The sequence below is a fragment of the Sapajus apella genome, unplaced genomic scaffold, assembly GCF_009761245.1.
Source record: "Sapajus apella isolate SASKATOON/1434 unplaced genomic scaffold, GSC_monkey_1.0 scaffold14, whole genome shotgun sequence".
Lineage (NCBI taxonomy): Eukaryota > Metazoa > Chordata > Mammalia > Primates > Cebidae > Sapajus > Sapajus apella.
The window spans coordinates 22,401,763-22,419,588 of record NW_022436954.1 but is presented as its reverse complement, the minus strand read 5'-3'; the positions used below and the strand labels follow the sequence as shown (position 1 = coordinate 22,419,588).

The following is a 17,826-nucleotide window of genomic DNA, read 5'->3' as shown; positions in this document are numbered from 1 at the left end:
TGTTTTACTGCCTTAAAATTTCTGCTTTATGGTTTGGTTTCTTGAACAGTAAATGTGTTCTGTGAAACATTTTGCTTTAGTGCAGTGATATTTCATTGTGTTTGCAACATGAATATGGAGCTTAAGGACGTAAAATGTAAGAAATCAAGCATAACGAACTGCTGTGATTTTTCAGCATATTTGTCACTGGATAAGAAAAAGTTGAGGGGAAATTGATGTGCTGCCAATATTATTATTGTTTCACCTAGTGGGTTAAGTAGGATTGGAGCTTTCACGTGGGCGATTTGTTTTTTCAAAAGGTTCTTCAGATCCACCTGGGAGCTTCTGAAATTATGTTTGATAAGCTGGAATATGTCAAGGAGATGCAGTTGCCCTGCTTATATACTCAGTTGGCTACCTATCACTTCTCAGACCTTAACGAGGTCATGTGAAGGTAGCTTAGAAAAACCAGCTAAATCGTGATCACACAGTCAGAAAAACTGCGAAATCACATTGAAGTTGATGACAATAAAAAGTGTCTGCTACTCTTTTACACATATTTTTAATTTTTTATTAGCTTTTATAATTCTAGATTAGCTTTGAAAATAAAATAAATATTTTGTTAAGATATTTTTTATGGGCTTTTTACTTTCCAACTTCATACAAGTCCTTTTATTTCTATCCTATTTTGTTTTACTGTAGTGAGGGAAGAAATTATTCTGAAATGCAAATTCTTAGATTTGTCTTTTCTCATGAACTATTGCCTCTATCATGTTACGTCCTTTTCAAAAAGATGCAATATTTTTCTTCAAGGGGTGAATCTTTTCAAATACCTACAAAACAAATATAAACTGTATTTTTATAAACTTAACAAAAACAAATATAAACTATATTTTTCTATATATTTTTTAAAAAAGGACAAAAAACCCATAATGTTTAAAATAGGTTATAACAATAGAAGTCTGTTTTCGTAACCAAAAATTGTTATTTTTTTAAGTTTCCAATAACAATACTTATGTTATTTCATAATATATATATTTTAAATGATATCTTAATTCTGAATAGAATAAAATTATGTTCAAAAATACATTGTAAGAATACATGGCAAATTTAAAAAATCGAATAAACTTTGTACCTCTAGAAGCCCACATAATAAGGTAGTTTTCTGTTAATATAGACTATTGTTTATATTGAGTACTACATGGCACTTTGAATATTTCAATTAGTGGCAACTACAAAGTTTAAGGCAGATAAAACTATTGCTATAAGATTCCAAATTCTTGGGAGTTTTAAGTTTAGAGTTCTCAGCCTAACTTTCCATATAGGGAACCTATCAAAATGAATTTATATAAAAGAAAGTATATAAGAATAAATATACTAGAGTATTGTAGTGTTCTATTCCTATTCTCATTCTTCACTCAAAATTGCTTGTAAATATAAATTTAAGTATGAAGTAAAAATAATCCTACTTCAAACCTCACTCTATTTATTTTATAGCACGAGACACTCATGAAAAGCTTTTCAGTCAAAGAGCAAGCTGACTGAATGAAAACCAGAATTTTACTATTATTATTATTAATCTTGTGAGTATTCACTATTTAGGAAGCCCCCCTAGCTAAACATTGCCTTGTCAAATATATAAAGTCAAAGTTGATGCTCTCTAACAGTTTGCGATGTATGTCAGAAAAGGGTCTCTTTTTCTCTGCCTGTTAGGAGCAGAGACCTCTCCTGCTTTCTCAGCAATCCCCTTGCCTTGCATTAAACATAGTTTACTTTTTGCTCCATCAGGGTTTGTAGTATCAGCATTACTGCTTGCTCTCCAGCAGGGTTTCTGCTGGTTTGCCTCTGGCAGCCCTGGTCCAAGAGTGAAATGCTGGAGAATTTGTTAGCTGTGACTCCGATTTTCTGTCAAGGCATTTTTATATTTGTGAATAGTTATTTCCTTAGACACCTGGACAGTCATTGTTTGTGTAATTCCCCAGCTTCATAGACTTTATAATAAATTGACAAAATTCAGAGGTCTTCCTTGGGTGATGCTTAAGGTTAAAATTAATGCTTATTTTCAAGGACATCCATGTTAAATCTTGTCAACACATGATTCTTTTATTTTTAACTCATTGAAATCATTTTATTTTTGCTTGAGTGTGATGGGTGTGTGGGATTGGCATTTGACCCAAAGACTACCAGTCTCTATATATGGTATAACATGAGGCTATTGCCGTTGACATTGGGGTAAGAGAGTGTATGATTTAAGGCATTTAATCTTAAAATTTATTACAAGTATATGAGTAAAGAATGATGTTTGTCTTTCTTCTGCTGCTATCAAAACAAAAATACTAATCACCTGAGTTCATTTGTAGAGACAGAATTTTACATAAATAATTCTCTAACTTGATAAAGAATAAAGAAATATGAAATGTGAGCATATTGTATCTAGAAATGTTACAGAAACTTTTTTCTGTAGAAGTTTTGGAAGACATAAAACAGATTATTTCCCATCAGCTGAATGTGATCTCTCTCCCTGTTAACTCTCATAGCAAGCCATGTGTGATGACTAATGTGCTACATTAGGCACTAGCAGCAGACAAAGATGAACAAGACACTGCTTTGCTCTGAGAGATTTTTACCTTGTATGTTACAGTTACGTTGGTCTATTTTATAACTGTTAACGGCCTGTATTACTTGATAATTATTTCTGTATCATACATATTTATGGTCCCCTCAGTGCCTAGAATATTTAACACATAGACCAATTTGTTAAATGAATTTATTTAATAATTATTCTTTTATTCAACAATTATTTGTAAGTTCCTACTATTTAAGGCAGTTATCTCTTTAAGGTGGTTTTGCCTATATTCTTACCCTACCAGGAAATAAACTTAGTAGAAGTTTTTTGTTTTGTTTTGCTTTTTTGTTTTTTGGAGATGGAGTCTCACTCTGTCTCCCAGGCTGGAGTGCAGTGGTATGATCTTGGCTCACTGCAACCTCTGCCTCCTGGGTTCAAAGGATTCTTCTGCCTTAGCCTCCTAAGTAGCTGGGACTACAGACACCCACCACCATACCTGGCTAAGGTTTTTTATTTTTAGTAGAGACGGGCTTTCACCATGTTAGCCAGGATGGTCTCCATCTCCTGAAATTGTGATACGCCTGCTTTGGCTTCCCAAAGTGCTGGGATTACAGGTGTGAGCCATTGCACCCAGTCCGAGTTTTTTTTTTTTTTTTTTTTTGTAAATTTATAGTTCCACCGTGATTATTATGCTAATATTTTAGACATCAAAATAGATCCATCAAAATATCTGCAAAAATTCTTCCAAGGGATTTCCACTTACAGAAGGATAGAATTAACCTTTTTTCCTTCCCATTTATCCCATTAACTGCAACCAAAAAATCCCAGACATTACATTTGAAAAATGTACAAGAAGACCTTGAAAAGTGGAGGGAAGAAGGAAGACTATACAAGAAGTTCTGGACCCAAGTAATGACATGGTGGTGAATTCCTGGATTTTTGTTTTGGCTCCATATATCCTAGATTTGGAGCTGAAAAGATCAGAAACCCAGAAATGACAATAGGTACATATATACACACACAGAGAGAAACAACATCTGACTCTTTCTAGCCAAAGGACAAGGAAAGGGCAACTTGATAAAATAGAAAAATTGGAGGCAATTAACACTTTCATCCACCCATACCTAAGAGAAAAAAGTATGGCCTTATCCCTACCTAGGCCATCAATGCCCTAATGAAAAATCTACATTTCTACCTTCACCAGGCTCTGACAAGGTCTCCTCACTTTCCACCAGGGTAGTGTCAAAGAAGATCACACAGAAGCCAGGACATTCATCCCTGCCAGGCAGCAACCAGGCCACCCTCTACCCTTTGTATCATCAGTGGAGATAACATAGGAATCCTGAACTTCTACCCCTACCATCCCTACACGTTGGGATGGTGTCAAACTAGGCTTAGAGGAGAGTCAGGACTTTCACCACCATCCAGCAATAATGACACCAATACTCAACCCCTCTCCCGCCACCACCAGGGTGTCAGTGGTAGATGAGTTGTTTATAGTTACAAGGCATTCCTATTCTTCCTAGCCAGGGAGGTATCAATGGAAGTCTAGTGGAAGCTGGAAGTCCTGTCCATGCCAGTAGTAATAAAGAACCCTTGCCCACTAATATATCAGCAGAGGACAGGTAAAGAAACATGAGCTTCTACCTCCAACTGCCATTAATTCTACTTCCGCTTCCCCTACTGGAGCAATGCTGGAGAAACCCAGCTAAAGCTGAAGGTTTAAACAAGATCCAGAATCTCATAATATCATACCCAAAATGACTAGGTTTCAACTGCAAACTACTTATTACACAAACAATCAGGGAGATTTTAATGAAATTAAAAAAAAAAAAATTTGGTGCTAATACCAAGGTAAGCAAATGAACCCCCAGCAATTGCCAGAGGCAATTAAATAACATTTGACTTCAGTTTCATACCTTATAAAAATTAATTCGAGGTTCAGAGGGGGACCTTGTCATAGCCTGGTGAAGGTAAAAATGTAGATTACTCATTAGGGCATTGATGGCCTAGGTGGGGATAAGGCCAACTTTTTTCTCTTATGTATGGGTGGATGAAAGTGTTAATTGCCTCAAATTTTTCTATCTTCTTAAGTTGCTTTGGCCAGAGAGAGTCATATGTTGTTTCTGTGTGTGTGTGTGATTATGCACTTATACCTGATAAATGAAACTATAAAACTTTTGGGAAAATAACATAGAAGATAAACTTTGGAGTCTATACTAGGCAAAGAATTCCTAAACTAATAGCTTGGCCCATAAAGGGCAAAATTGATAAATGGGATTTTATCAAAATTTAAATATTTTGTTCTGTAAAGGATTAAGAGGATGAGAGCACAAGCTATAGACTGAGAGAAAATATTTGCAAACTAGTTATTTAATAATGATTAATATACAGAAAATATCAAAAAATTCTCAAAATGCAGCTGTAAAAAATCCCCCAAAAATCCAATTAGAAAATGGGCAACATACATGGACAGATCTTTTGGTTAAAAGGATACACAGATGGCAAATAAGTGCACGAAATGATGCCAAACATCATTAGTTATTATAAATGTGAAATATCACAATACATATTTTATGTGTGTACTACACAGCAATCATATGAATGTCCTTAGTTGATTTTAAGGAATACCATTCAGTTTATAGCCCTGCCACTTAAGTGGCCATGTTTTCTACAGAATTCTCTTATAACCCACAATCTAATGCCACTTGACTAAGTCAGGAATGGCAATAGACCAAAAGTCAAGTAAATCTTAATTAAGTTATAATCTAGGATCTTAGCGATCAGGTGAATTAAGCCAAGCATATTCTCTCTTTTGAAAATTTAAATACACACACACACACACACACACACACACACACACACACAAACACACAAAGAATAGGCTGTGTGCTTGTTATTAAATTACATTCTCTCAGTTCAAGTCCATCCCCCTCTTGCTCTGATATGCTGGGGCTGGGTCTGTGTGAAGCATATATTTTTCTTTGCCACCTGGTTCCCTGTTTGCCAATACAGGGAGACAGAGGGAAACTAGAAGCTTGAAAGTGAAGAAGAAAGTGATTCCTGTTTTTGACAATGTCACCCTGTTGGTTCCACTAGCCATTGAGCAGCAGTTGGTTCTATTTTATACATTTTTCTACAATTCCAGAAAAAACCTGATTGTACTCTTTTCTAGTGGTACAACTGGTACCCCTTCCTCAGTGATGTGATTCCAGTCCTGCCTGTGGATTCCTTTATAGTTCTTCAGGCTGTAACATCGGCTGAGTAAGATTACCTACAAAATTCTGTATCCCAGCTCCATGGGTTCCCCAATTTAAGATTCTGGGGTACAGCCCCAGATGGCAGCCTGTCCTTAAAGGCAAAACTTTTAGCTCTGTGGAGTCCTTGCTGAGCTTTTAAAGGTTCTCCATTTTTTCAAGGAACACTCTCACCCATCACTCCTGTATTCCAGTTCTTCAAAGCCCCTCCTCCATTATTCTAAATTCTAATAATCTCTGACTCTTACTTTTGTCCCTGTATCTGGGATATCCACTCCCTGTAGTGACTACCTTTATGATTCCTCAGTGTTTTTTTTTTTTTTTTCGGTCTTTATTATTTGCCAGTAACTGGCTAACCATCCTTTGATAACTCTGCCCATTAAAATACATGGTGTGGTTTCTGTTTCCTGAATGTAGCCTGATTTACACAGGTAATTAGTAGCAGGAGTTGAAGCTGTTAATGGGAAAGCAGCTGCAGAGGCCATGATTGGCTATGTGCAAGGCAAAATTTTAAGAGGAACCAATATTAAAAGGCTAAGATAAACAATCAGAAGCAAAAAAGAACAGAAATGAATAGCCATTCAGGGAGAAGTAGAGTTTCAAAAAGTTTAAAGTCTCTGTTGCTCATAAGAATGACACAGCATATAAGAAGCTTCTAGAACTGCCTTTCTATCATATTCTTAATTTCTTAATTTGGTTTCAGTTCCAGCCCACACGTTGCCAGAAAAATTCCCTTTTTACATAGGTCACCTAAATGAGTCTTTTTTTCACAATAAACAAAAGAGCCTAATGAAATGAGTCTTTTTTCACAATAAACAAAAGAGCCTTCCTTGTGTATAAATAGAAAGACTAAGTTTGAAGGCAAGGAAAAAAAAAACAATTACATATGTTTAAAAAATAAGATTCATGTCTTCTCTCTCTTTTGGTTGATATTTCTCTTGAGTGGCTGGTACCTTATCTTTACCTTACCATTGCTTCATCATCTTTACAGAGCACTTCACACTTGTAAATGCATTCATATCTAGGTTCTTATGTGACTCTCCAAATAAAGTGATATCCCTGAAGATAGATTAACATATCTTCTATTCAGCTTAATCTACATAATGTGATGGAGTTGATGAAAGAAAGATTTGTCTTCTGGGAGAATCATGACTTATGAATGTAGGACAGATAGCTGTTATAAATGCAAAGCTAAATATTAACAGGAAAATGCATGAGCAATACCTTTTACCTTCATTTCCGGTCTACTTATAACACATCTACTTATGCCTTAAGACAGCACAAATAATTCAAGTAGTTGCCAGTTAAAAGGGAAAGTACAGACTTCTTCCCTACCCTGAATGGTGCTTAACTAAAATTTGATCTTTTTTTCACCTTAACACAGTGAAACCCCACAGATGAATGAAGAGATTGTTTCAATTGTGCAGAGCTAGGTAGCTCCTATTTCTAGGTGTGAGTCTCCTTGACTCTTGATGGTATAACAATTATTAACTACAGAGGATGCTACAACCCAATCCTCCAGCTTACAAACTGCCACTTGTTCTAAATTACTTAGACTTTCATTCTTCCCCACTGGTTCCTTCAGACAAGTGGAAGTTAGCCAATAGCCCAACAGAAAATATTTTCCTGCTGTCACCACATCAAGCTTTCCAATTTCTTCAGGTTTTCAGAGACAATCGAAAGCCAGCAACCATTCCCAAACACTTTGTTCCATATGAATAACTGAACCACTGCCCCAGTTTCAAAAATAGGAGCTGGGGCTTCACCATTTGTCCACCTGTTTTATTCTGAATACCAAGTAGGCCAATCTGCCACTCTTTTAACTCCCATGGTAGTGCTCAGAAACATCTGTTTGGAAACAGTTTGACTCCTGCCCTTCTGCATAAATCACTACTGGTAAAAGTTTTATGAGGTGGGAACTTTTTCCCCCTGCTTTCTCTTTTTGTACCTGAATGAAGCCCAAATGAACAAGATGAAGTGGCTAGACATTTAGCCATATGCCAGTATCCACATGTGTACATTCGGGAGGGAAGAGAAGTTGTCAGCTGTACCAAAGGAGAATTAGAATTATCTGAAATGTTATTAACAACCCCATAGACAATGAATTTTTGAAGGATTCTCATCGGGTAAATGATGTCTCTCACTTACCTGTAGCAAATTGTTCATGGACTGGTTTCCCTGTTTGCAAAATTTGAATCCACTTAATTTATGGTGATTCCAAAGTAGTTTCAGGATGTTTCCATATCGTTAATCCACATAAGTTATCCTTGCTTTTTCAGTAACTCCTACATAAAATAGAATAAAAGGACATAATTAGTATTATTTAATGCTCAATAAATGCTGGTAGATTTTAATACCTATAGCTCACACTAAAAAAAAAAACAACAAAAAAACAACAACAACAAAAAAAAAAACACCACATTGACTGTTTTTATTTTTTATATGATAGAAAATAATATGAAAACATATTTTCTCTTTGAAAAACTATACCAATTTTAGAGTATTTTGGAAATATAATTACACCAAGTAGTAGATGTCCAGGTGATTGCTAAGGCTAAATAAAAGTTTATTGATTAGAGACTCAATATAATAGCTTTGATTAAAATTTGCTTGTTCCTGCATGACCTAAGAAGGTGGAAAGGAATTTAACATCTGAGAAGTTACCATAGATCTGTGCTATGTGAGTTACTTTTACACGTATTATTTCATTCAATTGGCAATGTTTCTAAGAACTTACTATCCATACTGTCTGACAGATTTTTTTTAGCCTAATTTTTCAAGTTATAAAGCAAAGACTTAAAAATAGGGGATGTTAGATGATAAGTCCACTTAAACTGAATACACTATCCACTTGTTTTAGTCAGATGGTGGAGAAGACCATTGATCATTGCTTTGTTTTGTTTAAATAATTAATATCAAAATATTTTTGTGTGTGTTGAATCTGACCTAAGACAAATGAAAGGAGTTATTTTGACACAAGGCATATTAAGAATTCCAAAGAAACATAGATAATGAATTTCCTGTCACAATGTATCATATTATGATGAAACACCTTAAGCACTATTAAATAAAATTTGGAGAAGGCTGTGCTTTGGACTGAACTCCTGCGATAGGCCCCAGTAGACCAAACCAAAATGGAGCCACTCATATTAAGTGCCATGCAATTGAAGTAATACTTTAAAAAACAGGAAAATCTCCAAACAGTCCATTTTTTCCCCAAAATAACTAGAGATTCACATAAACCATTTGAAAAAGGGCCAGTCATCCCAACCCAGCATGATAAGGAAGTCTTTTCTACCTTAACTTCCCTAACAAGAAAAGTGACCTGACATTAACCAATCTGTGTTTATGTATATGCTGTTTCCTTGTTTCTGCTCCAGCTACCTTTGAAAAACTGACTGTTCTGCTGTATCTAATGAAGTGCATTCCTATTTTTATAGATAAGATGCTGCCCAATACATGAATCATTAATAAAAGTCGATTTGATTGTCAAATCCAATTTGTTGAAATTTTGTTATTTGACATCACATAATTTTTTCCCCATTACATTTATTTTGGCCTGAAATTGCACGTCTATTTAGGATTTACAGTACTTTTTAAACTAAATTTAACAAAAATAACTTCCCGTGCATCTAAACGATATTGCTTATTTCATGTAACATTCTTTTATATTAACGAGTTTTTATTAAGAGACTGTCATAGTAGTTCTCTTTGACAAGACCGTAAGAATCATTATGACATGACAAACCACCCATTAGTGCCCTCTTATTTCCAAAAATAGCCAGCCACAGAAAACCCTCTGCCCCTCACATTAAACTTCTCTCATTTGAAACATCCCCAAACTGCTCAAGTTCCCCCTTGTAGCCAACCAATACTTGTAAAATGTACCATTTAGAAAATCTCTCTAGTTTCCATAATCCCATCTTAATAGAACATTTGCCAGTCAGGTAAGTCTGACTATTCTTTTACTTGACATCCTAAAATTTGCTCTCCTTCCAACTCTTTGGAAACTTGGCTTAAATAAAAGATATAGCAGAGGTATCCCCTTGCCACAAGTTTAGGAATAAACAGTCTTTGTAAATTTTTTCTCAGATTTAGTTTTGATGAGTGTCATTCTGTTTTATTAGGGGAATATTTAGGACAATGTGTAAGTCTAGAGAGAAGTGTCTTAACATGTTCTGCAATTTGAAGATCCTTCCTGGTACATGGTAAGAAAACATAGTACAGCTAATTTAAAATAGATGGGGGAAAAGGGAGAAAGGAGAAGAGAGAGAGAGAAAGAAAAAGAAAGAAAAAAGTCCTGAATTACATGGGAGAATGAATACTAAAGCTGGAAAGTAGAATAAATGATTGCCCAATTCTCATTCAATTTATGAAATATCTAGAAGACACTTAATATACCAATGTCATATGCCACTGTTAAAATTTAATAAAATATCCATCTATTGGAGATCCGCTATAAGCTGGACACCACTCAAGCAATTTCCATGCATTATCTAATTTATTCACTAGGGAAAATTGGGGCATCAATAGAAAACTATATATTTAGCACACCCTTCTGCTTATCAGAAGGTGATTCTATGGAAGAAGTCTACGGAATTTACAACTCAGTCAATTGTAAATACCTGCTAGCAATGCAAAATAATTTTTCTCTGTAAACAGTTTTATTTTTCTGTTCAGTAATGTGGTTCACTTGACTTCCTTCTCCGTGAAATAAGCTAGTTTTGCTTGCATTTACAAATCCATTTCAATATTTCTTATTTATATGTGTCTTTATTTTGGATTTTCATTTGAACTGGTTAGAATACTCTGGTTCTCTCACTGATAAATGAGTGATGAAAAATTTTAAACATCTGTTCATTTTATATTTGTATGAGAGTTGTGATTTTAACTTTTTTGAAAATGATCTTTTGATCATTCTTTACAAAAACTCAATTGGGATTATACATTATTGAATATATTTTACAGACAAGGCTTAGCAGGGTCTCATGACTTGCCTAAAGGCCACAAACATCCACTGTGCACCTCCTGTCTGTTAGGTAATATGCGAGACGCCAGGGCTGCAAAACTAAACAAGGTTGTCTTTAGCCTCAGGGTCAAGAAAACAGGAGCAAATCTTTAGTGAGGATTGCCTCCTATGTAAGGTGCTTTCATAGACATCCAGGAACTAAACACATTTGATGAATACATACTACTTGAAATTCACTTGCTATATAAAATATTGAACTCAAATAGATTCAAACAGTGTTATACTCATTATCTCAACTTGCTCTACAAACTATTGGTAACTAAATTCGGGAATGAAATAGACTTGTATAGGAAGAGATACTTAATTACTATCTTCTAATCCTTCAAGTCACCATATGAGGTAGGCATTCTTCCCATTTTTAAAGATAAAAAAAAGAGGCTCAGAGAAAGTAGCGTTTAAAAAAAAAAAGTCACAGCACTAAAGAATACGAAGAGATAGCAGGATCACACAACCCAATGTCCTCATTTAAAAGATGAACAACTAGAGCTCATGGGAGACACAGTAGCTCCCTAAAATCTCATGTCCACCTAGAAGCAAATCCAGGTGCTTCATCCATTGCTCATACTGCATCTTTCTACTTATCTGAGACAGTGAGGAAGGAGAATGGAACCACATATTAGAATCAGTGAGAAAGGAGAGGGAAAAATTATTAAACTTCTCTTAAGGTTTTCAGGAGGCCACGAGGGGTCTAATATAGTTTGGCTCTGTGTCCCTACCCAAATCACCTTGATTATAATCACCATAATCCCCACATCTCAAGGGCAGGACCAGGTAGAGGCAACTGAATCATGGGGACAGTTTCCCCATGCTGTTTTCATGATAGTGAGTGAATTATCAAGAAATTTGATGGTTTTATAAGCATATGGCATTCCCCCTGTTGAATTTCATTCTCTCTTCAGCCACCCTGTGTAGAGGTGCCTCGTGCCATGACTGTAAGTTTCATGAGGCTTTTCCATTTCCATGGAACTGTGAGTCAATTAAACCTCTTTTTAAAATAAATTACCCAGCCTCAGGCAGTTCTTTACAGCAGATTGAGAATGGACTAATATAATTAATTGGTACCAGGAGTTGGGTGCTGATAAAAAGATACCTGAAAATGTGGAAGTGACTTTGGAACTCAGTAACAGGCAGAGGTTGGAACAGTTTGGAGGGCTTAGAAGACAGAAAAATGTGGGAAAGTTTAGAACTTCCTAGAGACTTGAAGGGCTCAGAAGACAGGAAGATGTGGAAAAGTTTGGAACTTTCTAGACACTTGTTGAATAGCTTTGACTAAAATGCTAATAGTGATACGGACAATGAATTCCAGGTTGAGGTAGCCTCAGGTGGAGATGAGGAACTTGTTGGGAACTGTAGTAAAGGTCACTCTTGCCATGCTTTAGCAAAGGGACTGGTAGGATTTTGCCCCAGCCCTAGAGATCTGTGGAGCTTTGAACTTGAGAAAGATGATTTAGCATATCTGGTAGAAGAAATTTCCAAGCAACAGAGCATTCAAGAGGTGACTTGGGTTTTCTTAGAAGCTATTCAGTTTTATGGATTCACAAAGATATGCTTTGGAATTTAAACATGTCTAAAAGGAAAGCAGAGCATAAAAGTTTGGAAAATTTGCAGCCTGATTATACAATAGAAAACCTAATTTCTGAGGAGAAATTCAAGCCCACGGTAGAAATTTGCATAAGTAATGAGGATCTAAATGTTAATCATCAAGAAAATGGGGAAAATATCTCCAGGCCATGTCAGAGGTCTTCATGTCAGCCCTGCCCGTCACAGGCCAAGAGGCCTAGAAGAAAAAACTGGTCTCATAAGCTGGGCCTAGGGCTTTGCTGCTTTGTGCAGTCTTAGGACTTGGTGTCCTGCATTCCTGCTAGATATTTTAAATGGGGCCAAGGTACAGCATGGGCCATTGCTTCAGAGGGTGCAGGTCCCAAGACTTGGCAGCTTCTATGTGTTTATCCTGTGAGTGCACAAAGCTGAGGTTTGGGAACCTCTACAAGATTTCAGAGGATGTATGGAAACACCTGTACATTCAGACAGAAGTTTGCTGAGGGGCAGAGCCCTCATGGATAACCTCTGCTAGGGAAGTGCAGAAGGAAAATGTGGGGTTGGAACACACACACAAGAGTCCCCACTGGGGTACTGCCTAGTGAAGCTGTGAAAACAGGGCCACCACCCTCCAGACCCCAGAACTGCAGATCCATTGACAGTTTGCACTGTGTGCTGGGAAGAGCCACAGACACTCAGTTACAGCCCATGAAAGTAGAAAACAGGGCTGCTATTCCCTGAAAAGCCACAGGTGAAGAGCTGCCCAAGGCCAATGGAGCTCACTTCTTGCATCAGCATGCCTTGAATGTGAGAAATGGAGTAGAAGGAGTTCATTTTGGAAGTTTAAGACTTAATTACTGCCCTATTGGATTTTGAACTTGCAGGGAGCCTGTAGCCCCTTTGTTTTGGCCAATTTATCCCATTTGGAAAGGATGTATTTACCCAATGCCTGGAGTCCTTTGTATCTATAAAGTAACTAAATTGCTTTTGATTTTACAGACTTACAAGCAGAGGGAACTTGATTTGTTTCAAGTGAAACTTTGAACTTTTACTTTTGGGTTAATGCTGAATTGAGTTAAGGCTTTGTGGGACTGTTGGAAGGACATTATTGTTTGAAATGTAAGGACATGATATTTTGGAGGGGTCAGGGGTGAGTGAAATGGTTTGGCTCTATGTTCCTACCCAAATCTCACCTTGAATTATAATCCCAATAATCCCCATGTGTCAAGGGTGGGACTGGGTGGAGATAATTGAACATGGTGGTGGTTTCTCCATGCCATTTTCTTTATAGTGACTTCTCACAAAATCTGATGGTTTATAAGTATCTGACATTTCCCCTGTTGTCACTCATTCTCTTTCCTGCTGTCCTGTGAAGAGGTGCCTTTCACAATGATTGTAAGTTTCCTGAGGCCTCCCCAGCCATGAAGAACTGTGTGTCAATTAAACCTCTTTTCTTTATGAATTACACAGTCTCAGGCATTCCTTCACAGCAGTGTGAGAACAAACTAGTATTGGTTCCCTTTCCAACTGCATTTGCCTAATTATTTATTCATTTAGCTGATCTGAAAAATTATTTGAATTTATTTTCACATCTACTTTAATATAATTTTGTGTGTATATTAATCTCATACTTAAGTAATATGTGTTAATTTCAAAAAAAGAAGTGACCCACTTCTGTGATGCAAGCATTCTCACCATACAAGGGACACAATATCAGGTGGCCTCTCTGTTCTGCTTGTGGAAGTGATGCAGAATAAGCCTGCTCACTTACTACATATGGATGGCCATAAATATTTCTCATAAACACTTGTGTGAAAAGGAGGAGAAAATTAGGGGAAAAAAGGAGAAAACAAGAATAGGAGAACAGGAAAGGTAGAGAAGAGAAGGAGAGAGAAAAGAAGGTTGGAAAACGGGGATGATGGCTCATGCCTGTAATTCCAGCACTTTAGGAGGGTGAGGTGGGTGGATCACCTGAGGTCAGGAGTTCGAGACCAGCCTGGTCAACATAGTGAAACCCTGTCTCTACTAAAAATACAAAAATTAGCCAGGTATGATGGTGCATGCATGTAATCTTTCAAAAAGGCAGCAACTGTCATCATTCATAATAACACAAAGGCTACTTGAATGGTCAAGTGCCATTCTGGCTGGATTCAAATAAACTCAAGGAGGGAACCATGTGTTTAATATCAACACGAAAGAACAAGGGAATAGTTTTTCTGGTTGGTTAATAACAATATGGAGGCTGGGTGTGGTGGCTCATCCCTATAATCCCAGCAATTTGGGAGGCTGAAGTGGGCAGATCACCTGAGGTCAGGAGTTTGAGACCAGCCTGGCCAACATGGTGAATTACCATTTCTACTAAAAATACAAAACAAAACAAAACAAAAGAAGACAAAAAAAAAATACTAGCCAGGCATTGTGGTGGGTACCTGTAATCCCAGCTACTTGGTAGGTGGAGGCAGAATTGCTTGAACCCAGGAGGTAGAGGTTGTAGTAAGCCTAGATCATGCCACTGCAATCCAGCCTAGGCTATAAGAGTAAAACTCCATCTCAAAACCAAAACAAACAAACAAACAAAAAAAAAAACATGCTATTATCAAGTCTACGGACTCTGTTCAGTAGAAAAAAAATAGGTTCACATGACAGAAAATACTAGAAGAGACCTTGGTAAAAGTTTTGAAAGCCACGTTGCTATGTTGTACTGTTGCCCCCTGAAGTTTGAAGACTCTACAGAAACCCACCGTCCTGGACAGCTTTACACTTTGCTCATAAATTCAGGTAGAAGATCCCACTGTTGGCACAAATGGGAGGAAAGGAGTCATTTCTTATTATCTCCACATGAAGAGTGTGGCTGAAAATTTGGCAGGTCTCAAAATCCCTGGCAGAGTCGATTAGTCTGTTCTCACACTGCTATAAAAAGACATACCTGAAACTGGAAGAAACAAATGAGGTTTAATTGACTCACAGTTTTGCATGGCTTGGGAGACCTCAGGAAACTTATAATATGGTGAAAGGGAAACAAGGCAGGTCTTATATGGCAGGAAGAGGAAGAGAGAGAGTGAAGAGGAAATTTCCACACACCTTTAAACCATCAGATTTCATGAGAACTCACGTGTGACATGGTAAAAGCCTCATAAAACTGCATACCTCAACCATACCTCAGCTTTCTATTGAAACTGCTCTCTGTAACCCTGATGTGACAGGCAAGCAGTCCAAACCCATGCATCTTGGCCCCTGTGACTTGTAATAACTAAGGTCTGTAATTTCCACCCTACCCAGGCAATGTGTAAACTAACACTTACCTTGACTTCTGTGAACCACTTAAGTAACAATCAGAATGTCCAAAGCCCCTCACCTCCACCCCCACCCCCACACAGGAGGTGGTTTATGGGCATAAAAGGTCTTGACACCCTCCTTTGGGGGCCATGGGTTGGAGAGATGTGAGCCCTCCATGGATGCCGGCAATAAAGACCCTGCAATTTGCCATACTTTTGTCATGGTTTTGACTTTCTATGCTTGCTCTGGTACAACACACTCACTATCATGAGAACAGAAAAAGGAAAATCCACCTCCATGAGCCAGTCACCTCCTACCAGGTACCTCCCTCAACTTTGGGAATTACAATTCAACATGAGATTTGGGTGGGGACACAGAGCCAAACCATATCACTACATCTTAGCAGCTTATAGTCTAGAATCTTTTGAACTTACATCCTTATGAGTGCTAACCATAGAGATAAAGCAGATTTGATGGTATTTTTTCTTTTTCTTTTTGGCCACCTTCTTTTGAGACAGAGTCTCTCTGTGATGCCCAGGGTGCAGTACAATGGTGTGATCCTGGCTCACCGTAATCTCCACCTCCTGGGTTCAAACAATTCTCCTCCCTCAGCCTCTTAAGTAGCTGGGGTTACATCCATGCACCATCATGCCTGGCTAATGTTTGTATTTTTAGTAGAGACAGGGTTTCACCATGTTGGCCAGGCTGGTCTCGAACTCCTGACCTCGAGTGATCCACCCACCTCACCCTCCTAAAGTGCTGGAATTACAGGCATGAGCCATCGTGCCTGGCTTTCCAACCCTTCTTTTCTTCTCTCTCCTTCTCTACTCTACCTTTCCTGTTCTCCCATTCTTGTTTTCTCCTTCTTTTCCTCCCTAATTTTCTCCTCTTATTCACACAAGTATTTATAAGAAATATTTATGGCCATCCATATGTATTGAGTGAGCAGGCTTATTCTGCATCATTTCCACAAGCAGAACAGAGAGGCCACCTGATATTTGTGTCCCTTGTATGGTAAGAGTGCTTGCATCATAGAAGTGGGTAACTTCGTTTTTTTTTTTTTTTTTACCTCTGTCGCTTGATGAACTCTGTTTATGTCCTTTCAGTCATTCACAATATGCCTTTCACATTGGGCTGGTTTTGTAAGGCCTTCACACTCTCCAGAGACTTTCCCTTAGGAAATTTACCACCTTCTATTCCTTTCCAAGGCATCAAAATTCTAATGAAGTTGTGTACTATGTAAACCTATGCTAATTTCAGTCATTATGCAGATGTCCAAGTATATTGCAGGTTTCCACCTAAAAGTGTTATATCTCTCTAGAGTCAAAGGTAACTAGATGAGCTGCTGATCTTTTTGTTAAAATATCCACATATCACAATGCCACCAAAGTTGTCAAACTTCTTCCAATTATACAAGATCCCCTAAAGAGGTCGGTAAATTGAGCATTGCAGAAATGCAGCTTGTATTTAAAATTACATGATGAAAAAAAATTTTAAAGAATGTTAACTTTTTCTTTAGGCACAATCTCCCACCTTCGTGCATTTTAAATACGTCTGCTTTTGATTTCATTTAACAGGCTCTATTTGGCTACCTCTAAGCTACCAAAAAAGGTGTAAAAAAGTATTTTTTAATGTTTTATTCCATATAATCCTAAAGACAATTTTAAAAGATCTGCCTGGAATGAATCATTTTTTTTTTAACAGAAAGAAGTTGATATTTAGTGAAGTTGCAAGGTATGGCCAAGGCCACACAGATATTATTTTGTTTCACAACTGTTAAAACTCAGACCTTATGTGAGTCTTCATGTTTCTTCCAGATGTATCAAAGGTCTTATTACTTAAAAAATGTTGAGTCTAATGATTGGTCTAAGCTGGACTTTTCTTGTGTAAGCAGCTCCAAATATTTAAATGTGAATATGTGCTGCACAGTAAGATGCTTCAAACTGAGTCATGCTCTTTGCAGGGTGTGAAAGGAAAATATCTTGGGCTTCCAAAATTACTAAACTGAAAGGAAAATTTAGGCTGAAAACTGTTTAGGGAAAACCTGCTTCCCATTCTATTCAGTTATCTCTCTGCTCGCTAACATAAATGCATACCTGATTGCCTTCATTGGAAAGGCTAATTGGAAACCCAAAACAATGAAGCCATTTGTCTCTCACCTATCTGAGAACTGGAAGCCC

General features: G+C 37.3%; 1 long non-coding RNA gene across 1 annotated transcript in view; it reads right to left on the bottom strand.

The window, feature by feature from the left end:
* Positions 1-6,627: 6,627 nt before the first annotated feature.
* The window catches only part of LOC116554331, an 806,553-nt gene continuing 795,354 nt past the window's right edge, over positions 6,628-17,826 (bottom strand). Inside the window, exon 3 of the long non-coding RNA XR_004270169.1 lies at positions 6,628-8,087. This is a non-coding gene — a long non-coding RNA (uncharacterized LOC116554331). The remainder of the gene's footprint in view (positions 8,088-17,826) is intronic.